Source organism: Sapajus apella, unplaced genomic scaffold (assembly GCF_009761245.1).
Source record: "Sapajus apella isolate SASKATOON/1434 unplaced genomic scaffold, GSC_monkey_1.0 scaffold41, whole genome shotgun sequence".
NCBI classification, from domain to species: domain Eukaryota; kingdom Metazoa; phylum Chordata; class Mammalia; order Primates; family Cebidae; genus Sapajus; species Sapajus apella.
In genome coordinates, this window is record NW_022436981.1 from 17,722,286 (window position 1) to 17,746,043 (window position 23,758).

A 23,758-nucleotide genomic window follows, 5' to 3' on the forward strand; every position below is an offset into this window, starting at 1 on the left:
AGGGTAGAAGTATTTCCTGGTCAAGGCAAAACTCATCTAGCCATGGTTTTCAAATTTTCACTAGAGCAGTAGTTCTCAAAATGTGATTCCTGGACCAACAGTATTAACATCCCCTGGGAATTGTTAGAATGCAAATCATCAGGCCCTTTTCCAGACTTAGTGAGCCAGAAACTGTGCCGTGGAGCCAGGAATCCTGATTTAACAAGCTCTCCAGGTGATTCTAATGGAGGATAAAGATGCAGAACCATATTAGTAACACCTGGGAGATTCTAACAGTACCAGTGCCCAGGCCCAGGCTCAGCCCAATTAAACCAGAATTTCTGGAAACAGGATTTTGGCATCAATATAGTTTTCAATGCTCCCCAGTAGAGAACCATTGCCTTAGAGAGTACCTTTTCACTCTAGAAAAAGAAGCCAACTGGCTGAGTGTCAAAACTAACCGTCACTCAATGGATCAGTTGAATTCTGCATTTGTTTGTTTAACTTCTTTTTACAATGAAAGTTGTTTTTTTTTTTTTTTTAAAGAAGTGTGAAACCACAAGCTGAGTACAATCAGTCAAGGTTGATTAATTCCACTTAAACCATTAACACCCTTGTCAGCAGATCAGAACCCTGAGGAAATAGGGTCCCTTCAGGTTAATTTGTGTTTATGTGGCAAGGGGGAAGGGAGGGTGACTGTCCTAACCCGTAGGGCATATTTAGGACACCTCAACCGCCAAGAATCTGGAGAAAGGGACAGGGCTCTAGTGAGAGAGAAGCTGGGGAGAATCCTACCATTGGAATATAGGCAGGCCCAGACAGGAGTTTAAGAGAACAAAAAAGCGGACATGGTGTCACAGAAAAATTTCACTTGCATCAATCAGAGTTTACCTGAGGCCAGCCTTGTGTAGCCAAATGGAGACTAGTAAGACAGAAAGATAAATTATCTCTGAAATTATTTTAAACAATAGTGGGAAAACTTTTTAAATTTGCTGACATTAAATGAACATGCACATTTTTAGAGGTTTATCTTAGCAAGGTTGCATCTAACCACCACCACGAAAAGTTCTTTGGAATAAGAGCCTGGGTGTTTACCAGTAGGGAAATGACAAGTTGTTTAAAAGGAAATGTTTCCCAAGTTCTGCTTGCGAGCTGGCATCAGAGAAAGAGGGAAATCTAGAACTCTTATTCGTTTCTCTAGCAACGAGATTTCAAAAGATTGTACTAAAAGTTCAGTGAACATTCTTACGATTTCCATTCTTCATAAAAAGAATAGATTTGCAAAAACCGAGACTGAGTGATTTAGCAATTGAATCACAAAAGATAAATGTTGGATATTCTGGGTTTTTTAACTGTAATAAAAATTAGATTAGTCGCCGGGTGCAGTGGCTCATGCCTGTAATCCCAGCACTTTAGGAGGCGGAGGTGGGTGGATCACCTGAGGTCGGGAGTACAGGAACAGCCTGGCCAACATCGAGAAACCCCGTCTCTAGTAAAAAATACAAAATTAGCCGGGCTTGTTGGCAGATGCCAGTAATCCTAGCTACTCGGGAGGCTGAGACAGGAGAATGGCTTGAACCCAGGAGGTGGAGGTTGCGGTGAGCGGAGATCACGCCATTGTACTCCAGCCTGGGCAAATGAGGGAAATTCGGTCTCAAAAAAAAAAAAAAAAAAAGAAAGAAAAAAATATAGATTAGTTTAATTCCAGTTGAAGACACTTAGTGATAAAGTTACATGTTCCAGTATTTGAAGCTGTAGCTTTGCATATACAATAAATAATAGGATTTTGAAACTTGGTCCAAGCATATAAAATACTGCAAATACCAAGAAATAGCATGCAAAAAGAAGAAAAATAGTTGAGATTTCAACAGAGATTTTCTTATTTTTTAAGATAGCATGAAAATGTGCTTTAATTTTTTTCCTACAATAAAACCTTTAGCTGTCCCAGGATCACATGGGAGGCTTGCTAAAACAGATTGCTGGGCCCCGTCTCCAGAGTTCTGATATTAGATGTATGAAGTGCAAGCCTATTTTGCATTTCTAACAAGTTCTCTGGTGATGCTACTAGGTATAGGGAGCGCACTTTGAGAAGTACTAATTTTTTTTTGTTGTTTTGTTTTTTTTAGATGAAGTCTCACTCTGTCGCCCAGGCTGGAGTGCAGTGGTGCAATCTCAGCTCACTGCAAACTCTGCCTCTTGGGTTGAAGCGCAATTCTCCTGCCTCAGCCTTCCACGTAGCTGGGATTACAGGCATACACCACCACACCCGGCTAAGTTGTATTTTTTTAATAGAGTCGGGGTTTCACCATGTTGGCCAAGCTGGTCTCAAACTCCTAACCTAGGGTGGGCCATCTGCCTTGGCCTCCCAAAGTGCTGGGATTACAGGCATGAGCACCACACCTGTCCTGAAAAGTACTGATTTAGAACAATGAATAAATTCTAACCTATGGAATTTGTTTAAAATTACAAAATGTGTAATATTAACAAAGAGATAAAGAATAATTCAATAAGTATACTTGACCTACCACCTACCTGGAGAATTAAACATTACAATGCAGTTAAAATCCCCTATATCTCCCTCCAGGATTCACTTCCACTTCCAACCACAACCATAGGGGTAATCATTATCCTTCATGTTTAATCATTATTCTTTATGGTCTGCAAATCAACAAGGAACAGGAAATCTGAAAGAGGCAAAGGATAACCAGGCGCAGTGGCTCATGCCTGTAATCCCAGCACTTTGGGTGGCTGAGGCAGGCAGACTGCTCGAGCTAAGGAGCTTGAGACCAGCCTGGGCAACATGGTGAATCCCCGACTCTACTAAAACACAAAAATTAGCTGGGCATGGTGGCGCGTGCGTGTAACCCCAGCTACTCAATAGGCTGAAGCAGGAGAAACACTTGAACCCAGGAGATGGAGGTTGCAGTGAGCCGAGATTGTGCCACTCCCTGCACTCCAACCTGAGCAACAGATAGAGACCCGGTCTCAAAAAAGAAAAAAGAAAAAAAAAAAAAGGATGCAAAATAAGATTTCTATCACACCATTTATGTAAGTTAAGATGCGTGCACATAAAACAAGATGCACATCAAACACATCAGAATGGTTGTGGAGGTCGGGGGGAATGTAGAAATAGCAAATAGGAATAGAAGAGAATAAAAAAGAAATCCACAGCGGGCGAATAATGTGCCACAAACTAAGGAGTATAATTAACTCAACCTGAGTTCAATATAGTTTAAAAGAAATCTGCATCTCATCCTAGAAGAAAGACAACAATCAAAGCCGGTTTTCTTCTTCCATTACTAGTATCCTCAGTATCTCCCATTACCTCACTCTTAGACTCCCAGCCAGTGTCCCATTCTCTTCAGATAATTTTTGCTGAGGCAGGGTTCTCATACCTTGCTGTGACTCAGAACACCTGGGGAGCTTGTTAAACAATACAGATCTGGAGGTAGCTGGCCATTTAAGTTCTAATTTAGTAGAGTCAGGGTGGAACCTGGATATGTATATGTTAAACAAGTTCCCTGGGTGCAAGTCAAAGTTTGAAAACCTCTGTGATCTACTCCCCATCCTTCTAGATCAGCCCCTAAGATTTCTTAAAGAAAAACAATTTAGGCCGGGCTGGGTGGCTGTAATCCCAGCACTTTGGAAGGCCCAGGCCGGTGGATTATGAGGTCAGGAGTGAGACCGCCTCGCCAACATGTGAATCCCCGTCTCTACTAAAAATCCAAAAAATTAGCCTGGCCTGGTGGTGGGCACCTGTAATTCCAGCTACTTGGGAGGCTGAGGCAGGAGAATTCCTTGAACCCAGGAGGCGGAGGTTGCAGTGAGCCGAGATCCTGCCACTGCACTCCAACCGGGGTGACAAGAGGGAAACTTCGTCTCAAAAAGAAAACAAAACACCCTTGTGTCACGAAAAACAGTTTAAGCCTCAAAGGAATCTAGTACTAATAATGGAATATCAGATTTTAGGACTGATATTTCCAACCTTTTTGCATTCATATATCACCCCTTGATTGGTGAACTTACCATATACTTCACTGATCAATTAGAAGCAGTCAGGAGGGCAAGTCCCCACTGTCTCCACCCAACTCCATCAAAAAAGGTGCATCTATTAGTAGATTTGCCCTCCCTTCCTACTACTGTGAAATGTTACTACTCCTTTCTGAAAGCCAACCTCCTTAAGCCCTCAGTGGCTTCACCCCTGTATCTCTTTCGCATCGTCAATACTTTCCTCTGTGCTAAGTCATTTCCATCAGCTTACAACCATTTCCTAGTGTCTCTCATCATTTTTTGCCATTTTAAAAACATAGTGGTAAAATACACACAAATTTTTTACATAGAATTTTCTCCATCTTTTAAAAACTCTCATTTGATGGATAAACTGTGGTATATGTATACAATGGAATACTACTCAGACATAAAAAAGAATGAATTAATGGTATTCACATCAACCTGGATGACATTGGAGACTGTGAAGTAATTCCAGAATAGAAAACCAAACATCATATGTTCTCACTCGTAAGTGGGAGATAAGCTATGAGGACGCAAAAGCATAAGTATGACACAATGGACTTTGAGGACTCAGGGAGAAAGGGTGGGAAAGGATTGACAGACGAAAGACTATAAATTGAGTGCAGTGTATACTGCTCAGGTGATGGGTGCACCAAAATCTCACAAATCACCATTAAAGAACCTACTCATGTAACCATACACCACTTGTTCTCCAATAACCTATGGAAATTTTAAATAAATAACTCTTCTTTGAACTCAAAAACTACTAAATCTGACTTAATAATCTACCCCGTTTTCAAGTCACAGTAAAACTTCTCAAAAGTCCAACCTCGAGAGACGGAGTTTCACTGTGTTGGCTGGGCTGGCCTCGAACTCCTGACCTCAAGTGATCCGCCCTCCTGGACCTCCCAAGGTGCTGGGATGATGGACGTGAGCCACCAGGATTTCACCCTTTAAGAGCAAGTGCAAGGGCTGGGCACGGTGGCTCATGCCTGTCATCCTAGCACCTTGGGAGGCCCAGGCAGAAGGATCATGAGGTCGAGAGTTAGAGACCAGCCTGGCCAACGTGATGAAACCGTTTAAAAAAGTACAAATAAATAAATAAAAAGTCCAACCTCTCCATTTTCCTTCTTCCCGTTTTGCCTCTCTCCCATCTCTCTCCAGTTCAGTTTTTGCCCCTAGATTCAACGATCTCACCTTATTCCATTTAATTTCTCTTGTCACTTCGCATGGTTGTCCGGTTTTCTCCTTGACTCACAGTTTTCACTGACCTGACAATCACTGGTTTGTCTCCCTTCACCAACTGCTTTCTTGAAATCTCCTTTGCCAATCTCTCTGCTGACCTCTACATATTAAAAGGTCTAAATCCACACTTCTTCACAAATGTGACATCCCTTCCATTGCTCTATATACAAAATATATCCCAGATTTTCACCACCTCCACCCCTACCTGACTCATCCGAGCTATGATCTCGTCTCCTAAACTACCGCTCTAGCCTCTTATCTCTTAGTCCTAACCCTTGCAAACCATTCTCCACAAAACAATCAGAATCATCCTTTTATTTTTATCTTCTTGAACTTCCAAACTGCAAATTTGGAATAATATAATGAGTTCCACTACCCATCACAACATTAATTAACATATGGCCAATCTTTTTTCAACTACATCCCCCACTGTAACTTCTTCTGGCTGGATTATTTTAAAACAAAGCTGTGACATCATTTTGGCCACAAATTAGAGTGTTCCTTTGAAACATAAGCCACTCATATGCTAGGGTGTCTCATGTCTCAGTTTGCCAGACCTGTCCCTGTTTTAAAACTGAAAGTTCGTTCTTTATCCCAGGAAACCCCTCAGTCCAAGGCATTTTATGATCATTCGGATGGCAACTAAAACGAACCCTACTAAGGGAAGATCTGAAAACTTTTTTTTTCTTTCTTTCTTTTTTTTTTTTTTTAAAACGACAAAAGAGTCTTGCTCTGTAGTACAGTGATGCGACCTTGGCTCACTGCAACCTCCACCCCCAGGGTTCTACCAATTCTCCTATCTCAGCCTCCCCAGTAGCTGGGATAACAGGTGTCTGCCACCACACCTGGCTAATTTTTTTTTTTTCCTATCTGTAGTAGAGACATGATTTCAACATGGTGGCCAGGCTGGTCTTGAACTCTTCACCTCAAGTGATCCACCCACCTCGGCCTCCCAAAGTGCTGGGATTACAGGGGTGAACCACCGCGCCCGGCATTCTTTTTCTTTCTTTCAGTTATATCATCCTACAGGTTTCCTTCTTGGAACTTTTCAAAAGTTTCAATAGTCATATTGAAATATTTGAATCTTGTTTACTGTCTAATCCTCCCACTAAAATGTAGATATTTTATGAAAAGGGATCTTATCTAACTTATTCACTATTTTGTCTTATACTGAGAACAGTCTCTGGCAGGAAGAATAATAATTGTTCATTGAATAAATGTATCTAAGTATTCATAGGGCAGAGTGATGATGGTTGAATGTGAGGAAGGATATATCACATGAACATGGAAAGAAGATTGTGACCTACACACTGTGCCCATTCATCCAACTGGTTCCCTAGTCAAGAGCTCAAGATTTGGGAAACAAACCCTAACCTTTACTGAAAGACCTAGGGCAAGTCATGTAGTGCCTCCTATGTCAAGTCAAACTTATAATGACATCCTCCTGCCTGTCTGCCTATAGCTTAATTTCTAGCAACCTTCTACCCACCTCACAATGTAATGAGTATCTTTTAGAACCTCAAACAAAGATTTCATTTCACTCTTCATATTTATTTGTACACAAAGGAATTGACATTCCCTTGTTATTCTGTTTTTAGGGGTTGTTTATAAACTTTTTTACAAATATAAAGAAACAGAGTAGTCCAGAGTTTAATGAACTTTTGGATTTCAACCCCCCGTTTTCTTCCTCACATTGTAATTCTCTGCCCCAACCCCGTATTTCATGTAGAGGAGTTTCCTTTTCTGCCTGTGAGCTGGAGTATGCCCTAATTCTACTTACAATGGTGAGGAATAAAGACTATCATACACTGTTCCTGGGACAGCTGTCCAGAGGGCTTTACCACAAATCATCTTAGTTTTCTTTCTTTTTTTTTTTTTTTTTGAGATGGAGTTTCACTCTTGTCGCCCAGACTAGAGTGCAATGGCGCGATCCCGGCTCACCACAATCTCTGCCTCCTGAGTTCAAGCGATTCTCCTGCCTTGGCATCCCGAGTAGCTGGGATTACAGTCATGCGCCACCATGCCCGGCTAATTTTGTATTTTTAGGAGAAATGGGTTTCACCATGTTGGTCAAGCTAGTCTCGAACTCCCGACTTCAGGTGTTCCCCCACAACCTCGGCCTCCCAAAGTGCCGAGTGGATTACAGGCATAAGCCACTGCACCCAGCCATCTTCTTAGTTTTCTAAACGTTCTTTGATGTTATTTGAGATATACAGAAAAGTTGCAAGAAAAATATAAAGAATTCCTGCATACTTTTCAATCAGACTCCCTGTATTTTAACATCTTGCCACATGTTTCATCACCCTTTCTATATATATGTATACATGTTATTTCTTTCTATATACTGTTTGGAAGTAAGTTGCAGATGTGAAATCCTTAACACTTTAGTATCCTAAAACCCCAGGGTCAAAAAACAGGAATATATTCTCTTAACAACTACAGCACAGTTATCGAAATCAGCAATTCGCATCAGTCTTAGCTAATCCACACTAGCTTGAATTTCTTTAGTTGTCAAAGTAATATCCTTTATAGTAAAATAAAAACCTGGGTCACATACTGACTCGGGTCATCCTGTCATGTTTGCTTTCATCTTAATAGGAGATCAGTCATTATTTATCTTCTATAACCTTGATGTTTCTGATTAGTACAAGCCAATTATACTCAGAATAATTTCTCAGTTTCTCAGTTTGGGTTTTTCTGATGTTTCCTCATTATTAGATTCAGGATATACATATTTGGCAGGAATATTGCTGAAGTGATGTTATTTTCTCCTCCATGTATCCCATCAGGAAATGACTGATGTTAATTTCTCCCATTACTGAAGATATTAACTTTGGTCACTTGATAAAGGTGATGACTACCATATTTCTAAAATAACTACTTTTCCCTTTACGATTAATGTCTCCAAAGAGATACTTTAGTATATAAATGTCACATTACATATCAAACTTTCATCCACTAGTTTTATCATCTGCTGATCATTAAATCATAAATTATTACAATAATAGTTTCCAAATGGTGATTTCTAATTCTGCCATTTCTTCAACATGTACCAGTTGCCATGCTACTATAAGGAGATTTCCCTTCTCACTCAAATACTTATTTAAGTATGGACTCATTGATTCTCCTTTCATTCCGTGATTTACAATCTGTTTCTATCTTTTCTTATTTTGATACTCAAATCGTCTCAGATTTGGGGCAACTGAAAGTCTCTTCAAGCAGGTTTTGTGTCCTTTTCATGTCTTTTTCTTCTTCTGTTTTTGAGTACTTTTATTTATTTATTTATTTTTAAGAAAAAAACACAGAGGTTTATTATTCTCAACACCAGGAACAGCGGTCTCTGTAGGACAGGGGAGTCAGTTCTGTTGACTGATAGGGATAGGTAGCTCCTACTTGCTGGCGATAAGCGGATTCCACAGGACCACGATGACTGAGTCCCCACGCAGGAACATCTTGGAGATGCAGTGGTCTTTGTTGACTGGCTTGGACTTCTTCTTGCCCTTGCCACTCTTGGGCACCTCAGTCCACATCTCCTTCACGTTCTCCAGCACCATGTTGCAGTGCCTATCCAAGGCCTTCACATGGCCCAGGAGTTTCTTATTGTTGCAGTAGTTGATGAGCACTTGGGTGTTGTTTTTGATGGACTGAGTGAGCACAGAGAGTGGACCCATGTTAAATTCCTCCTCCTCTCGCTTCTGCAGCTCCTCCGGGGTCATCTCACTCTTCGGCTTGTTAAGGCGGCTCATGCTGGTCACTAAACTATCGGTTCACTCCCCTTGAGTACTTTCTTAATTTGTGGCTCAAGAAATTTCCAGTCTTAGGCCAGGCACCGCGGCTCACGGCTGTAATCCTAGCCCTTTGGGTGGCCAAGGCAGGCGGATCATGAGGTCAGGAGTTCGAGACCAAGCTGGCCAACATGGTTAAAACCCATCTCTACTAAAAATACAAAAAAATTAGCTGGGCCTGGTGGTGCGTGCCTGTAATCTCAGCTACTTGGAAGGCTGAGACAGGAGAATTGCTTGAACTTGAGAGATGGAGGTTGCAGTGAGTCAAAATTGTGCCATTGCACTACAGCCTGGGCAACAAAAGTGAGACTCTGTATCAAAAAAAAAAAAAAAAAAAAAAGGAAAGAAAGAAATTTCCAGTCCTGTCTTTTACTTATCCTGAACAGTCCTGGAACCAGTCATTTCTCAATGAGGCCTGTTTCCTTATAAAGGAAACTAGTTTTTAGGAACCAAAATCTGAATATTATTAGACATGCTCAAAGTTTAGTCCAATACCCCAAGATTCATTCTAGCTTTCACATGTTCCATATTTGTATCTACTTTTCTCTAGCAGTGAGAAACCTACTTCTAAGAAGGAAAAAAAAAAAATTTTTTTTTTAAAAGAAACCTGGTTCTGTTATTCAAAATGTATTTACTCATTTGCTTAAATCAAGAATATCCAAAAAGTAGTTTCAGAGTTTTAAAAATATTAAAAATAGAACTATTATATGATCTAGCAATCCCTTCTGGGTATATATCCAAAGGATATGAAATCAGTATGTTGAAGAGACATCTATATTCCCTTGACCATTGCAGCATCATTCACAATACCCAATGAATAAAGAAAATGTAGATTTTAAAATGTGGTTAAAGAAAATCATATACATAACATGTATATACAGTATATACACACAAACACACACACACAGGAATATGATTTAGCCTTAAAAAAGGAAATATTGTTATTTGCTAAACATGAATGAACCTGGAGGACATTTTGCTTTGTGAAGTAAGCCAGGTACAGAAAGACACATACTCTATGATCTCATAAGTGAAATCTAAAAAAGTCAAAGTCATAGAATCAGAGACTAGAATGGTGGTCACCAGGGGCTGAGGGTTGGGGGAAAATGAGGAGATGTTGGTTAAAGAGTACAACATTTGGCCGGGTGCAGTGGCTCGTGCGTGTAATCCCACTCTTTGGGAGACTGAGGTGGTGAGATAACTTGAGGTCAAGAGTTCGAGAACAGCCTGACCAACATGGTGAAACCCCATCTCTACTAAATATACAAAATTAGCCAGGCGTGATGGTGCATGCCTGTAATCCCAGCTACCTGGGAGGCTGAGGCAGGAGAATCACTTGAACCTGGGAGGCAGAGATTGCAGTGAGCCAAGATGGTGCCCTTGCACTCCAGCCTGGGCAATAAGAGTGAAACTCTGTATAAAACAAACCAAAAAAAAAGTACAACCTTTTAGTTAGGATGAATAAGTTCTGGAGATCTATTACACAGCATGGTGACTATAGTTAATGTATTACACACAGGAAATTTCAAATAGATATCTTAAATTTTCTCATCTCAAAAAAATACGTTAGGTGATGAATATGTTAAATAACTTCATTTATTTCACAATGTATATCTATATATATCAAAACATCACACAGTACACCATAAATACATTTACTTTTTATCAATAATTCTTTAAACCTTAATAAAATTGAGAAAATGTTCTTTTAAAGAATTTTGGATTAAAGTAGTGATAATTGGTTTTCACTTATTTCCCATCAAAAATGTATTTAAGCAATCTCCTTTGACAGGCACCATTTTGGCTCTGCCCTACTCAGATATAATAAGATTAATCACACTCAAGAGAATGCCTTTCCAGAATTTACAGGTTAGTGGGAGAGTTTTTTGTTTTTTGTTTTTTGGTTGTTTTTTTTTTTTTTTTTTTTTTTTTTTTTGAGGTGGAGTCTTATTCTGTCCTCCAGACTGGAATAAAATGGTGCAATCTCAGCACACTGGAACCTCCAGCTCTTGGGTTCAAGCTATTCTCCCATCTCAGCCTCCCAAGTAGCTGGGACTACAGGCGTGTGCCACCATGCCTGGCTAATTTTTGTATTTTTAGTAGAGACAGGATTTCGCCTTGTTGGCCAGGCTGGTCCCAAACTCCTGACCTCAAGTGATCCACCCACCTCAGCTTCCCAAAGTGCTGGGATTACAGGCATGTGCCACCTTGCCTGGCCGGGGTGGGGGCAGATTTTTTAATGCTACAGAGGCCCCAAATTTATCTCTCTGTCTTTGTTCTTGCTCTCTCCAAGTCCTATTTATTTAAAAACCACAAATTTGACTTAAGGTTTCCTTGCTTAAAACCCTTTGAAATTCCCCATTATCTCACCATTTCATATTCCCTAGTATGGAATATAAATTCTTTCACAATCAGGAACTTGTTTAATTCTCTCTAGGCATTTCCTGTTTCTTTCCTGCCCACACCCGCCATTTTCCAAAACCTGCTACTCTTCCACAACTCAGCCCTAAAGTCATAATCTCTTCATGAATCCTAGGTTGTTTTTGAATCCTAGGTTTCAGTTAGATGACCCTCTCTGATTTCCCTTAGCACTTCCTATTTTCCCTATTATAGCACTTTCTGCATTACTGTTAGTTGTTATAATCTGAAGCCAGGCTTTGAATCCAGATTCAGATTATTCACCGTGTGACATAACTTTTCTGTACCTCAGTTTTGTCATCTGCAATGTAAGGAAAATCACAAGATCTACCTCATAGGTTTGTTGTGAGGACAAAATGAATTGATACATAGAACAGGCTTAGGATGGCACCAGGCAAGCACATAAAGTGTTCGCTACTCACAGCGGTATTAATATATCCTTATGCCACCTTCCTACACAGATGCTCCCAGTTTCCTTTTCTCCATCATAGCAGCCTATGAGCTATGTAGAGCCTGTGACCATGTCCTATTTCTCCTTCTGTTCCTGTCTCCAAACACAGCCCAGAAGTTCAGAAAAGCTTTACTGAGTTAATGTAAACACAACCCTGATTTAATTTTTTGAAGGAAAATTTGTATTATTTTAATTATTTTTATGAACAGAAAACTCAACAGTGTACATTTAACCCAGTTTAGTGGCAAGTTCTTTAGCCTTTGCCTTTTCGAGCCTGGTGATGCGAGCCACAGACTTGGAACCCAGGACATTGCCTCCCCAGTGATGGCAGATCTCATCGTATCTGTCATTGTAATTGGTCCTGACAGCTTCCACCAGCTTAGCCAAAGTGCCTTTGTCTTCCGAGTCAACGTGTGTGAAGGCGACAGTGGTACAGGTCTTCCTGTGAACTAGACGTCCCAGTCTTGCCTTCCCGTTGATAATGCAATAAGGAACCCCCATTTTATGACACAGTGCAGGCAAGAAGACAACCAGCTCAGTGGGATCCATGTCGTGTGCAATCACCACCAGCTGAGCTTTCTTGTTCTCCACCAAGGTGGTGATAGCGTTAACTTCTGCTCAAAGGACAGGTGGTCTCTTAGTGGGGACGTCCCCTTTGCCAGCAGCTTTCTTTTCTGCCTGGGCCAACAGCCTCTGCTTCTTTTCTTGCTTTGTCCCTGGTCTGTACTTGTGGGCCAGCTTAAGCTAAGTGAGTACTATTTGACGGTCCAGGGCCTCGGTGAACTAATTAATCTCAGGAGGCAATTTAAGCTGCTTATAGAGAGTGGCTCTCTGCCACTGCAACCTGATATGGCAGGGCCATTTCATGAAGCGAGTGAGGTCTCTTTCAGGCTGGATGTCCTGTCCAATGCCAAATTTCTTAGGCCTTTTCTCAAACAGGGGATTGACCACTTTCTTGGCCTCCTGCTTCTTCACTACAGGAGGCAGGAGAATCACTTGAACCTGGGAGACAGAGGTTGCAGTGAGTCAAGATCACACCACGGCACTCCAGCTTGGGCAACAAGAGTGAAAATTTGTCTCCAAAATAAATGAATAAACAAAATAAAATAAAACCTTTATGGGATATGTATATACACAATGGAATACTACTTAGCCATACAAAAATGGAATCCTGTCATTGGCAGCAACATGAATAGAACTGGAGGACATTATGTTAAGTGAAATAAGGCAGGAACAGAAGGTTAAACACAGAATATTCTCACTCATACTCGAAGCTAAAAAAAAAAGCTGATCTTACAGCAGTAAAAAGTAGAACAAAGGATACTAGAGGCTTGGAAGGGTAGAGGGAAGAGAGAAATAGGGAACGATGTGTTAAAGGACACAAAATTAGGCCAGGCATGGTGGCTTATGCCTGTAATCCCAGCACTTTGGGAGGCTGAGGCAGGTGGATCACCTGAAGTCAAGAGTTCAAGACTAACCTGGCCAACATGGTGAAATCCTGTCTCTACTAAAACTACAAAAAAAGTAGCCAGGTGTGGTGGCAGGCGCCTGTAATCCCAGCTGCTCCGGAGGTTGAGGCAGGAGAATCGCTTGAACCTACGAGGTGGAGGTTGCAGTAAGCCAAGATCGTGCCACTGCATTCCAGCCTGGGTGACAAGAGCAAGACTCTATCTCAAACTAAAAAAAAAAAAAAAAAATGGATATAAAAAATACAAAACTACTACTAGACAGAAATAAATTATAGTGTTCTGTAGTATCGTAGGATGCCTATAGCTAATAATATTCAGTTTCAAATTGCTAGAAGGAGGGTACTGAATGTTCACAACATAAAAAAATGATAAATGTTTGAGATGATGAATATACTAATTACTCTGATCTAATTAATCACTATACATTATATATATCACATCACTATGTACTCCATAATATGTGCAGTTATTATGTGTCAATTTGAAAAGTTTAAACAAAAAATGTTAAAAGAAAAACTTAAACTGACAAATGTGAGCCATACTAGATAACTCTCAGTGATTGGGTTTTTTAGCCATACTAGGTAACCCTCAGTGATTGGGTTTTTTAATCTACATAATAGATTCAAAACAAAATGCTTCATGAGCCCCTCCCAGGATTGCAATTAACAGTGGTGTGAAAAAAAGGTAATGTAATCATTACCTCTGTAATGTATTCAGAGATAATGTAATCAACCAGGGAGGAAGAGGTGGGCCCACCATCTCTTTCTGGAGTATAAAAGGAGTTGCGGGAGGCTTGGGTTACCACTTGGTGAGCTGAGAGTGAAGCTGCTAAGGCTGAAGCGTTCTTTGGACGTCTCTACCTGAAGAAAGAACACTGCTACAGAGAGGGGTGAGTAGGCCACACCAACTTTCATGATAAAGGGCCCTTAAGAGCTCCTTGAGCCTTAGTTGGGGTGTATATATGGTTGGGAGGTTTGTTTTGAAACATTTCTATAGTGATTTTGGTTTTTGGTTTGTTTTCAAATTGAGACAGGGTCTCCCTCTGTTGCCCAGGCTGGAATGCAGTGGCATGATCTCGGCTCACTGAAGGCTTTGCCTCCTGGGTTCAAGCAATTCTCCCTGCCTCTGCCTCCGAGTAGCTGAGATTACAGAGGCCCATCACTATGCCCTTCTAATTTTTGTATTTTTAGTAGAAATGGGGTTTCACTATTTGGCCAGGTTGGTCTCAAACTCCTGACCTCAGGTGATCCACCCGCCTCAGCCTCCCAAAGTGCTGGGATTATAGGCGTGAACCGCTGTGCCTGGCCACTGTGGGAAATTTGGACAACATTAAAAAAAAAATAGAAAATAGAAAATAAAACATCCACAATTCACTGATTCACAGATAGTCACAATATGCATGTTCACATATTTTTATCCAGGCTTTTTTCCTATGTACAAATATTTTGTCTTAAAACTAGCATTATGTCATTAAAGTTCATTATTTTTAACATTGTTTTATGATCATAACCTTTTTTTGTGAATATTCTTGGGAACTGATGTAAGTAGTTGCACAAGATTCTTCATACAGATGTACCAGAACTGTATTTAACTTGTCACCAAAGTTGCAAAGCAGTAGAGACAGCGTATATCCGTGTATATTGATTATATTCAAGCCATTTTTCCTTCAAAGTATACTATTCAACTTTGAACTACAAATTTTGTCTAATCAAATAAGTCCTCAGTAATTGTGTGATACGGCTTAGTTCTATGCAATCTGTTGATGATGTCAAAGCTCTGCTTTTAACACAAGGCTGAAGTTTTGTTTTGGAAACTATGCTTCAGGGCCATAAAGTAACGGGATGCTGTTAGTGACTCGGGTTCAGATAGACTCCTATGGTAATTGAATGATTTTCACACACAGTTTTGGTCTCAATGGCTGTGTGTTCAATAGTGAAAGCCAAAGGTCAAGGTGCTTCCTCCTTATAAATAACCAGTTACATGAGTGGCCTAAAAATAAAGTTCTTCTTGGCCAAGACAGGTTAATGAAAGCCAGTTTGGTATCCTGTCATGCAGTATAGCTATTTTAGTGTCTCAGCGTAGCTAAATTTGTCAGCCCTCCCTGGACATTAACACATATTTAGATCTTGGTGTTCTAACTAATGAATGATAGCCAAGGAATGTGTAGCTTCCCGGTAAAGAGTTGTTGGAATTATCACTGATTAAGTTGGGGGAATTCGAATTTAGTATCTTTGTGTATAGGAGTAGGAAAACTATTTATGATTTTAAATTCATTGACGGACTGTAGGAGAGGAGAAAGGAAGAGGAACTGTGGCACTAACATAACCAAACTAAACAAAACCATTGTCCAGCCTGGGATTATAATCGTAATGGAGTACAATTAACATATTTGACTCAGATTATTTAAAGGTTATGGCTATGGTTGTTTAAAACAGAAAATACAAAAGAAAAAAAAAGTTACTGATGTCAGAGGCTTAGAACCACACCTGAAAATTTCGAATTAGCAATCTAGAAATTTCCATAGACATTGACTATATCTGGGGAGGGGAGGAGTAATTCAGTGCTTTAAATGTGAAAAAAATTCAGAAGACTGAAAGCACAAATATTCAAATTAACAGATGGTAGCCTCCTCTCAGAGGCAATAAAAGACTTTACAATCCTCACCAGAAATTTATTTAGTTATAATTTAGTTTTACAGTTTCTTTTTAAGTATATTCCATTACAGTAGGAATTTTCTCTATTCTTGTCAAGCTTCTGGTCTCTCATAAATCTCAAAGCATGTGAAAAGTATTCTATTCATGTTCTTTTATCATAATACTGGGAGTATCTTGTCCAAAACTTGACCAGAAATTCTTACATACTTTGTTCTAGACTGTAGTCCCAAATCCTTAGAAGACTGTTTTACGGGCTTTACCCCAACTCTCACTTTACAACCTTCCAGGCAGAATTAGGTGTCTCTCCTTAGCCTTACCACAGCACACAATAAGGAGAATCTATTATATAATTGAGGCTGGGCGACGTTGCTCACACCATAATCCCAGTACTTTGGGAGGCCAAGGCAGGCAGATCACTTGAGGTCAGGAGTTCAAGACCAGCCTGGCCAACATGGTGAAACCCCGTCTCTACTAAAAACACAAAAATTAGACAGATATGGTGGCCTGTAGTCCCAGCTACTCAGGAGTCTGAGGCACGAGAATCGCTTGAAGCCGGGAGGCAGAAGTTGCAGTGAGCTGAGAGATCACGCCACTACATTCCAACCTGTGTGATGGAGTGAGACTCTGTCTCAAAAAAGAAAGGAAAAAATGTATCAAGCTGTATTGTCACTGTTTACATATAGGTCACTTTTGGGGACAATCTTACTCTTATTTATGTTTGTAAATCTACCTCTTAGGCAATGCTGGTGTATAGCAGATTTTTGCAGAAATTTTGTCGGAATCATACAAGTAGTCGTGTTTTTAGCAGTGCGGAAGTTCTGAAGCACATGGTATGGTTTCTGTTAACATGTGGTTGATATCAGAGCACAGCCAAGCAAAGCAAGAATTATTCCATATATTTCTGGGAGACTCATACCTCCATTTCTTTTAAACTTTCCACTCCCATCATAATTGCTGTTCATTTCTGTTAATATAAGAATAGTGCTAAATGACCCTTTCTTCTTCAAAGAAGATCTAGTTGGCTCAGCAAAGAAAATGAGTTCTGGGCGAGCTGCGGTGGTTACACCTGTAATCCCAGCATTTTGGGAGGCCGAGGCAGGCAGATCACCTGAGGTTTGGAGTTTGAGACCAGCCTGACCAACATGGAGAAACCCTGTCTCTACTAAAAATATGAAATTAGCCAGGTGTGGTGGCGCATGCCTGTAATTCCAGCTACTTGGGAGGTTGAAGCAGGAGAATCTCTTGGACCTGGGAGACAGAGGTTGCAGTGAGCAGAGATTGTGCCACTGCACTCCAGCCTAGGCAATAAAAGTGACAGTATAAAAAAAAAAAAAAGAAAGAACAAAAGAAAGAAAATAAATGGATTCTGTAGATCTTTAGAGGCTGCCCTGAATAGGAGTACATGACCCTCCAGGGCAAACATTTCCATCATTAGAGGACTGAGTCAGATTTTTAGAATGAAAACAAAGACCTTTGGAGAGTTCCCTGGAAATCAGAATATTTAATAATTCAATATTCTTGTCACATTCATTAGATTAGATCTAGACTATTAGGATGGAAAATCCTTGAAATTATGATGGCCAGAGAGTATCTCCCTTTCTCCTGTGTCTTCAGCAATCCATTTGTATAAATGTCATGGGGTCTGGGTTACCAGAACTATTACTACTGCCAGTGTAGCCACTGCTGCTATCACAGTTCTTGGCACCACAAAAACTCTTGTGCCTATTGGAGCCATTATAGAGGATTTTGTCTCCCTGAATGACAAACTAAATTTATATTACTAAAGGCATACATCCACTCTGCCTAGCAATAATGAGCTACCTAACAGCAACAGTACCTGGGAGCTTTTAGGATTCACAGACCCCCACCCTGTGAATCAAAATCATCCCAAGTGCCTCTAAAAGGTTTGGAAGCCACAACCTCAGAGAAATTTGAGTATTAATTAATAGATCCATGGATCTCAATATTATGAAAGGAACAATGAGTCTGGGAGTTCAGGTTTCAGCTTTTTTGTTTTATTTTCTTTTTGTTTTGAGATACAGTCTCGCTCTGTCACCCAGGCTGGAGTGCAGTGGCAGGATCTTAGCTCACTGCAACCTCCACCTCCCCGACTCAAGTGATCCTCCCACCTCAGCTTCCCAAGTAACTGGAATTGCAGGTGTGTGCCACTACACCCAGCTAATTTTTGTGTTTTTTGTATAGAGATGAGGTTTCACTGTGTTGGCCAGGCTGGTCTCAAACTCTTAACCTCAAGTGATCCACCTGCCTCCACTTCCCTAAGTGCTAGTATTACAGGCATGAGCCACCACACCTGGCCCAGTTTTAAGTTTTGACTGGCTCATTTACTAGGTGCATTCTAATCTCTTCTTAAGTAAAATGAGATAGCTCCTCCCAATACAGTGTGAGAGTTAGGAAGAAATGCAGTCAGATAATAAGAGGGAAATCATTTGAGGAGTTAAATTGCATGGAAATGCAAGATTCATTTCTGTTCTGAGAACCTCCCTTTGGCTCTGAGATAAATGCCACTTTCTGTGAGCACTTCGATAGGATGAGTCACTTATCCTTCCAGAGCTCTGTTTCCTGAGGTATAATTGGAGGATCTTCCAGGCCTTTCCAGCTCTACCTTTACATGGCTCTAAAAGTCTTTCATCTTATGTTTAGAAAAACTTTATTTCTCAGCCCCTTATTGCGTTTGCTGCCTTTCATCACTCTAAGATCTTTTTAAATCTCAGCTCCTCCGGCAAGGCATGTAGATATAAACACTTCACAATTTCCTTTTACAATGACCATTGCAGGTAGAAAGGCTGGGTTATGTAGTTACAGTGCTTTGAAGAGATAAAAACCCTTTTAAAATAAAAGATAACTCTGTAGAAGCCAAGAATTTTTTAAAACTAAGAACCTTAAGGGTCTTTTCTAATGGTTTTCACAGTATCATAAATTGTGTGCATGGTTACAGAATAAAACCCTAACTAGGGTGTGACTATTACAGGGCATTTGCCATCCTGAATTAGGCCCTGTATGTACAGTAGCTGCCTACCAGGCTTTCCCTTCTCAAAAAGGATGTAATTGGAGGAAAACTATTGTAAATACAGATACTTCTTGACAACTTACAATTAGGTTATGTCCTAATAAGCCCATCTTAAGTCAAAGAATATTTTCAGTTGAAAATACATTTAATATCCCAATACACCCATGGCAACAGTGGGAAAATCCTGTAAGTTGAACCATTATAAGTAGAGGGCCCTCTGTATTGTAAAATCTGTTCTTAAATAAGCTCTTTATCAATACCACTGATCAGTCAGCAATAGAACATACAATACACTTCTCTCTTTTTTTTTTTTTAAAGACGGGGTTTCACCATGTTGGTCAGGCTGGTCTTGAACTCCCGACCTCAGGTGATCTGCCCGCCTTGGCCTCCAAAGTGCTTGGATTACAGGCGTGAGCCACCACACCCAGCCTACAATATACTTTTCAATTAAACCTTTTTTTCCAGGGGGCAGACGGATTCTCACTTTGTCACCCATGCTGGAGTGCAATGGTGTGATCTCAGCTCACTGCACCTTCTGCCTCCCCACTTCAAGCGATTCTCTTGCCTCAGTCTCTCAAGTAGCTGTGATTACAGGTGTGTACCACCACACCTGGCTAATTTTTGAATTTTTAGTAGATACAGTGTTTTGCTATCTTAGCCAGGCTGGTCTCGAACTTCTGGCATCAAGTGATCTGCCTGCTCCAGCCTCCCAAAGTGTTGGGATTACAAGCATGAGCCACCATCCTCTGCCTAATAAAACATCTTAAAGATATTATGGCAAGCTTGCCCTAGATGTGCCTTGTTAGGCATTTTCTCAGGGCATGGTTTCCATATGCCTCATAATGCACAATGGGAGGATGATACCACAGGGGAAGTTAAGTCTAAAATTCTCTGAGCAAAGGCTTTGCCAAAGAGATCAGCATGTCCCTATCACTTTGGGTGAATCTGTACCACATCAATAATTTATTCCTGGGTCACTGATACTGCTTGTCAGTTCTTGTTATTCATTTCAAAGAATAAAAAGTATGATTATTCTAAACAGTAACATAAAAGTGAGCTGTTAATCGGCTTTTACAAGAAATGCCCAAAATGACAAGCAGAAATTAGTAAACAATATGTAGCACTTAGGTGATACTATTCAAGATGAACCCATCTGTTATCATCATCATTTCTTAATTTCATCCTCTAATCTCATTGTCTGCTGCCAGGTCCTATTTCTTAGGGTTTCTGTTTTCTACCAAACACTAGCAGAGTCATGCAAACATCCTTGAATTGAGCATGAAACAATAATAGCATAAAATATGCTAGTTTCTTATTAAATATTTATTATGTGCCAAGTACTGTGTTAAGCACAGGGAAATTAATAGAACACAGCCTCTGCCTTGGAATTCTTCAAAGGGTATGAGGGAGATAGATGTTTAAAAAATGATTATCATCATGGGATGAATGCTGCAATAGAGATATTTGCAAGGTACAGTGAAAGTACAGGGAATGGAATACTTGTGTTGAGGGGGAAGTTAGGAAAGCTTAATTTAAAATTTAAAAATTAATATTAGGTATGGGGCGTGGTGACTCATGCCTGTAATCCCAGCACTTTGGGAGGCCAATGCAGGTGGATCACCTAAGGGCAGGAGTTTGAGACCAACCTGGCAAACATGACAAAACCCCATCTCTACTAAAAATACAAAAAATATCTGAGTGTAGTGGTGCATGCCTATAGTCCCAGCTACTCATGAAGCTGAGGCACGAGAATCACTTGAACCCCGCAGGCAGAGGTTGCAGTGAGCTAAGATTGCACCACTGTGCTTCAGCCAGGGCTAGAGTGAAACTCCATTTAAAAAAAAAATACATAAATAAAAATAAACAATAAATAATAAAAATTAATATTAGGTTTTAGGGGAAGTAGCAAGAGAACATTCCAGGTGAAAGAAATTGCAGATACAAAGCCATGGAGGTCTGAAAAATTGTGGCATATATGTAAGAAATCACAAATTGGTTTCAAATGTCTAGCGAGCATAATGGAGTGGAGCAGGAGGTAGGGCTATAAGGCAGTCATGATCTTGAAGAGTCTTAAATACCTTGCAAAAGAGTTTGGACTTTATCTAAAAGTCAGTGTAGAATCTTTGGAGGATTTTGAGAAGGAGAATAGCAAGATCAGATATGCATTTTTTAAAATGATACTGAACATATGGATTTTTTAAAGACAGGATGGATTAGACGGGACAAGACAAGTCATTGAATTAAATTATTGCAATACAGCTCAGAAAATATTGTGGAAGTAAAACAGGGAAGGAGGGAGGGACAGAGGAGAGAAGGAATCAGGGAAGGAAGAAGGGAACAAATTAACAAATAAGTTAAGACTTTTGACAGTAAAAAATTAGAAGGAGGGGGACAATTTCTGAGCCACTGCTCTCCAGACTCAATACATTCTCCAGAATGTAATAGCCAGACAGACAGAAAAGAGGAAAAGGGAGGAAACTAGTAAGACTGTCATGTCTGTGGCTTGAGCACCTGAGGGACAAAGGTTCCAGTCATTGTCTCATGATAACAGTAAGATAAACAGGTCTCATGGGGAAGAGAGATTATTAGTTCAGCTTAAGCCATGTTCAGTATGAGGTGTCTCAGTTCATCCCATGGCAACAGATATACCTCCAGAGCTCAGAAGAGAAGACTTTACTGGAAGCACATCTTAGAGTTATCATTGAATGTTTGGAAGTTGAGAACAAAGAAGTCCTCTAAATCTGAAATTGTAAAGTGTATAAGAATGGCAGAGAAAGATTACGAAATATTCTTTTTTTTTTTTTTTTTTTTGAGATGGAGTTTTGCTCTGTCGCCAGGCTGGAGTGCAGTGGAGCAATCTCGGCTCACTGCAACCTCCGCCTCCTGGGTTCAAGCGATTCTTCCGCCTCAGCCTCCCGAGGAGCCGGGACTACAGGCGCGTGCCACCACACCCGGCTAATTTTTGTACTTTTAGTAGAGACGGGGTTTCATCTTGGCGAGAATGGTCTCGATCTCTTGACCTCGTGATCCGCCCGCCTAGGCCTCCCAAAGTGCTGGGATTATAGGCATGAACCACCGCGCCTGGCCGGAAATATTCTTTAAAATACCAACACCTATAGGGCAGGGAGGCAGAGGAAGACATAAGAAATGCAGGCAAAGCAAGAGCGTTTCGAGAAAGAAACAAAGATATGGAAGGAGTTTCCTCATCTGTCAAGTAGGATTGTCCTAAGAGTTAGATAATGCTCATAAAGTGCTCATCTACTATAATGCTCACTTATTACAATGCCTGCGCATAGTAAGCACTGAATAAATGTTGAAGGATGATTTGTTTTAAACTGGACATATCAAAGGCCAGAAGGATGACTGGACTGTATGGAGGCATGAAAGATAGATCATTTTGCTCATTCTGCTCCCCTTATCAGTCAAAAGAGCACTGGAGAGATGAATCACTCATGTTCACCACGTCCATCAGTGGGAAATTAACAAGTTTAATTTCATCGAAATCAGTTTATACTTACAAATAACACACTAATGAAGAAAAATATCTTATAAATACTCCTTTGTAACAAAGATGATTAAAGCTGTTCTACATTAATTAAAAGGATCATAAGATAATGATTGTAAACAGCAGGGACTTAAGTGAAGTTATTTGGGGAAGTGATAGTGTATAAAGCTATTTGACAGTTTCATTTCCATCCTTACTTGTAAAAACAGCAAATTTACTTTTCACAATAAACACTAAATAAAAGAAAAATGGCTTAAACAGCAGTAAAACAATCATTTGGTTTAAAAAATGAATTTCACAGCCAGGCAGGGTGGCTCATGTGTATAACCCCAGCACTTTGGGAGCCTGAGACAGGGTTGCCCAGGCTGGTTTTGAACTCTTGGGCTCAAGTAATCCTCCTGCCTCGGCCTCCCAAAGTGCTGGGATTACAGGGGTGATCCACCATTCCTGGCCAGAATGGTATTTTTTCTTAACAAAAGCAACCCAGGATGGACATACAGGAATATATAATATTGTGAAAGATCACAAAGTGGCCTCATTCATGAAAGAGTAAGGAAGGTACTCTCATGGTAATGCATTTCATAACATATCTAACCAATTTTCACAGTTTTCATCATTTATAATAGTGCTTCTTAATAAAAATGAATTACTTGAAGTGAAAAGTACCGGCTTGGCAAACAAGGGGAAACTGTCTCTACTAAAAATACAAAAATTGGCTCAGCGTGGTGGCGGGCACCTGTAATCCCAGCCACTCAGGAGGCTGAGGCAGGAGAATCGCTTGAACCTGTGAGGTGGAGGTTAAGGAGAGCCGAGATCACACCACTGCAGTCCAGCTTGGGTGACAAGAGAGAGCCTCTGTCTCAAAAAAAGAAAAGAAAAGGAAAGCTAAAAGTAAAAAACAAAACACAAAGCCTGTTTTTTTTTTGTTTTTTTTTTTTTGAGACAAGGTCTTATTCTGTCACCCAGGCTGGAGTGCAGTGCTCGTGATCTAGGTAGGCTCACTGTAACCTCCACCTCCCAGGTTCAAGCGATTTCCCTGCCTCAGCTTTCCGAGCTGGGATTACAGGCATGCACCACCAGCCCCACTAATTTGTGTATGTTTTTAAAGTAGAACTGGGTTTTCACCATGTCAGCCAAGCTGGTCTCAAACTCCTGACCTCAGGTGATCCGCCTGCCTCGGCCTCCCAAAATGCTGGGATTACAGGCTTGAACT

General features: G+C 40.4%; 1 pseudogene; it reads right to left on the reverse strand.

Moving 5' to 3' along the window:
• Positions 1–8,535: 8,535 nt before the first annotated feature.
• LOC116565878 lies at positions 8,536–9,142 on the reverse strand (annotated as a pseudogene).
• Positions 9,143–23,758: the final 14,616 nt, after the last annotated feature.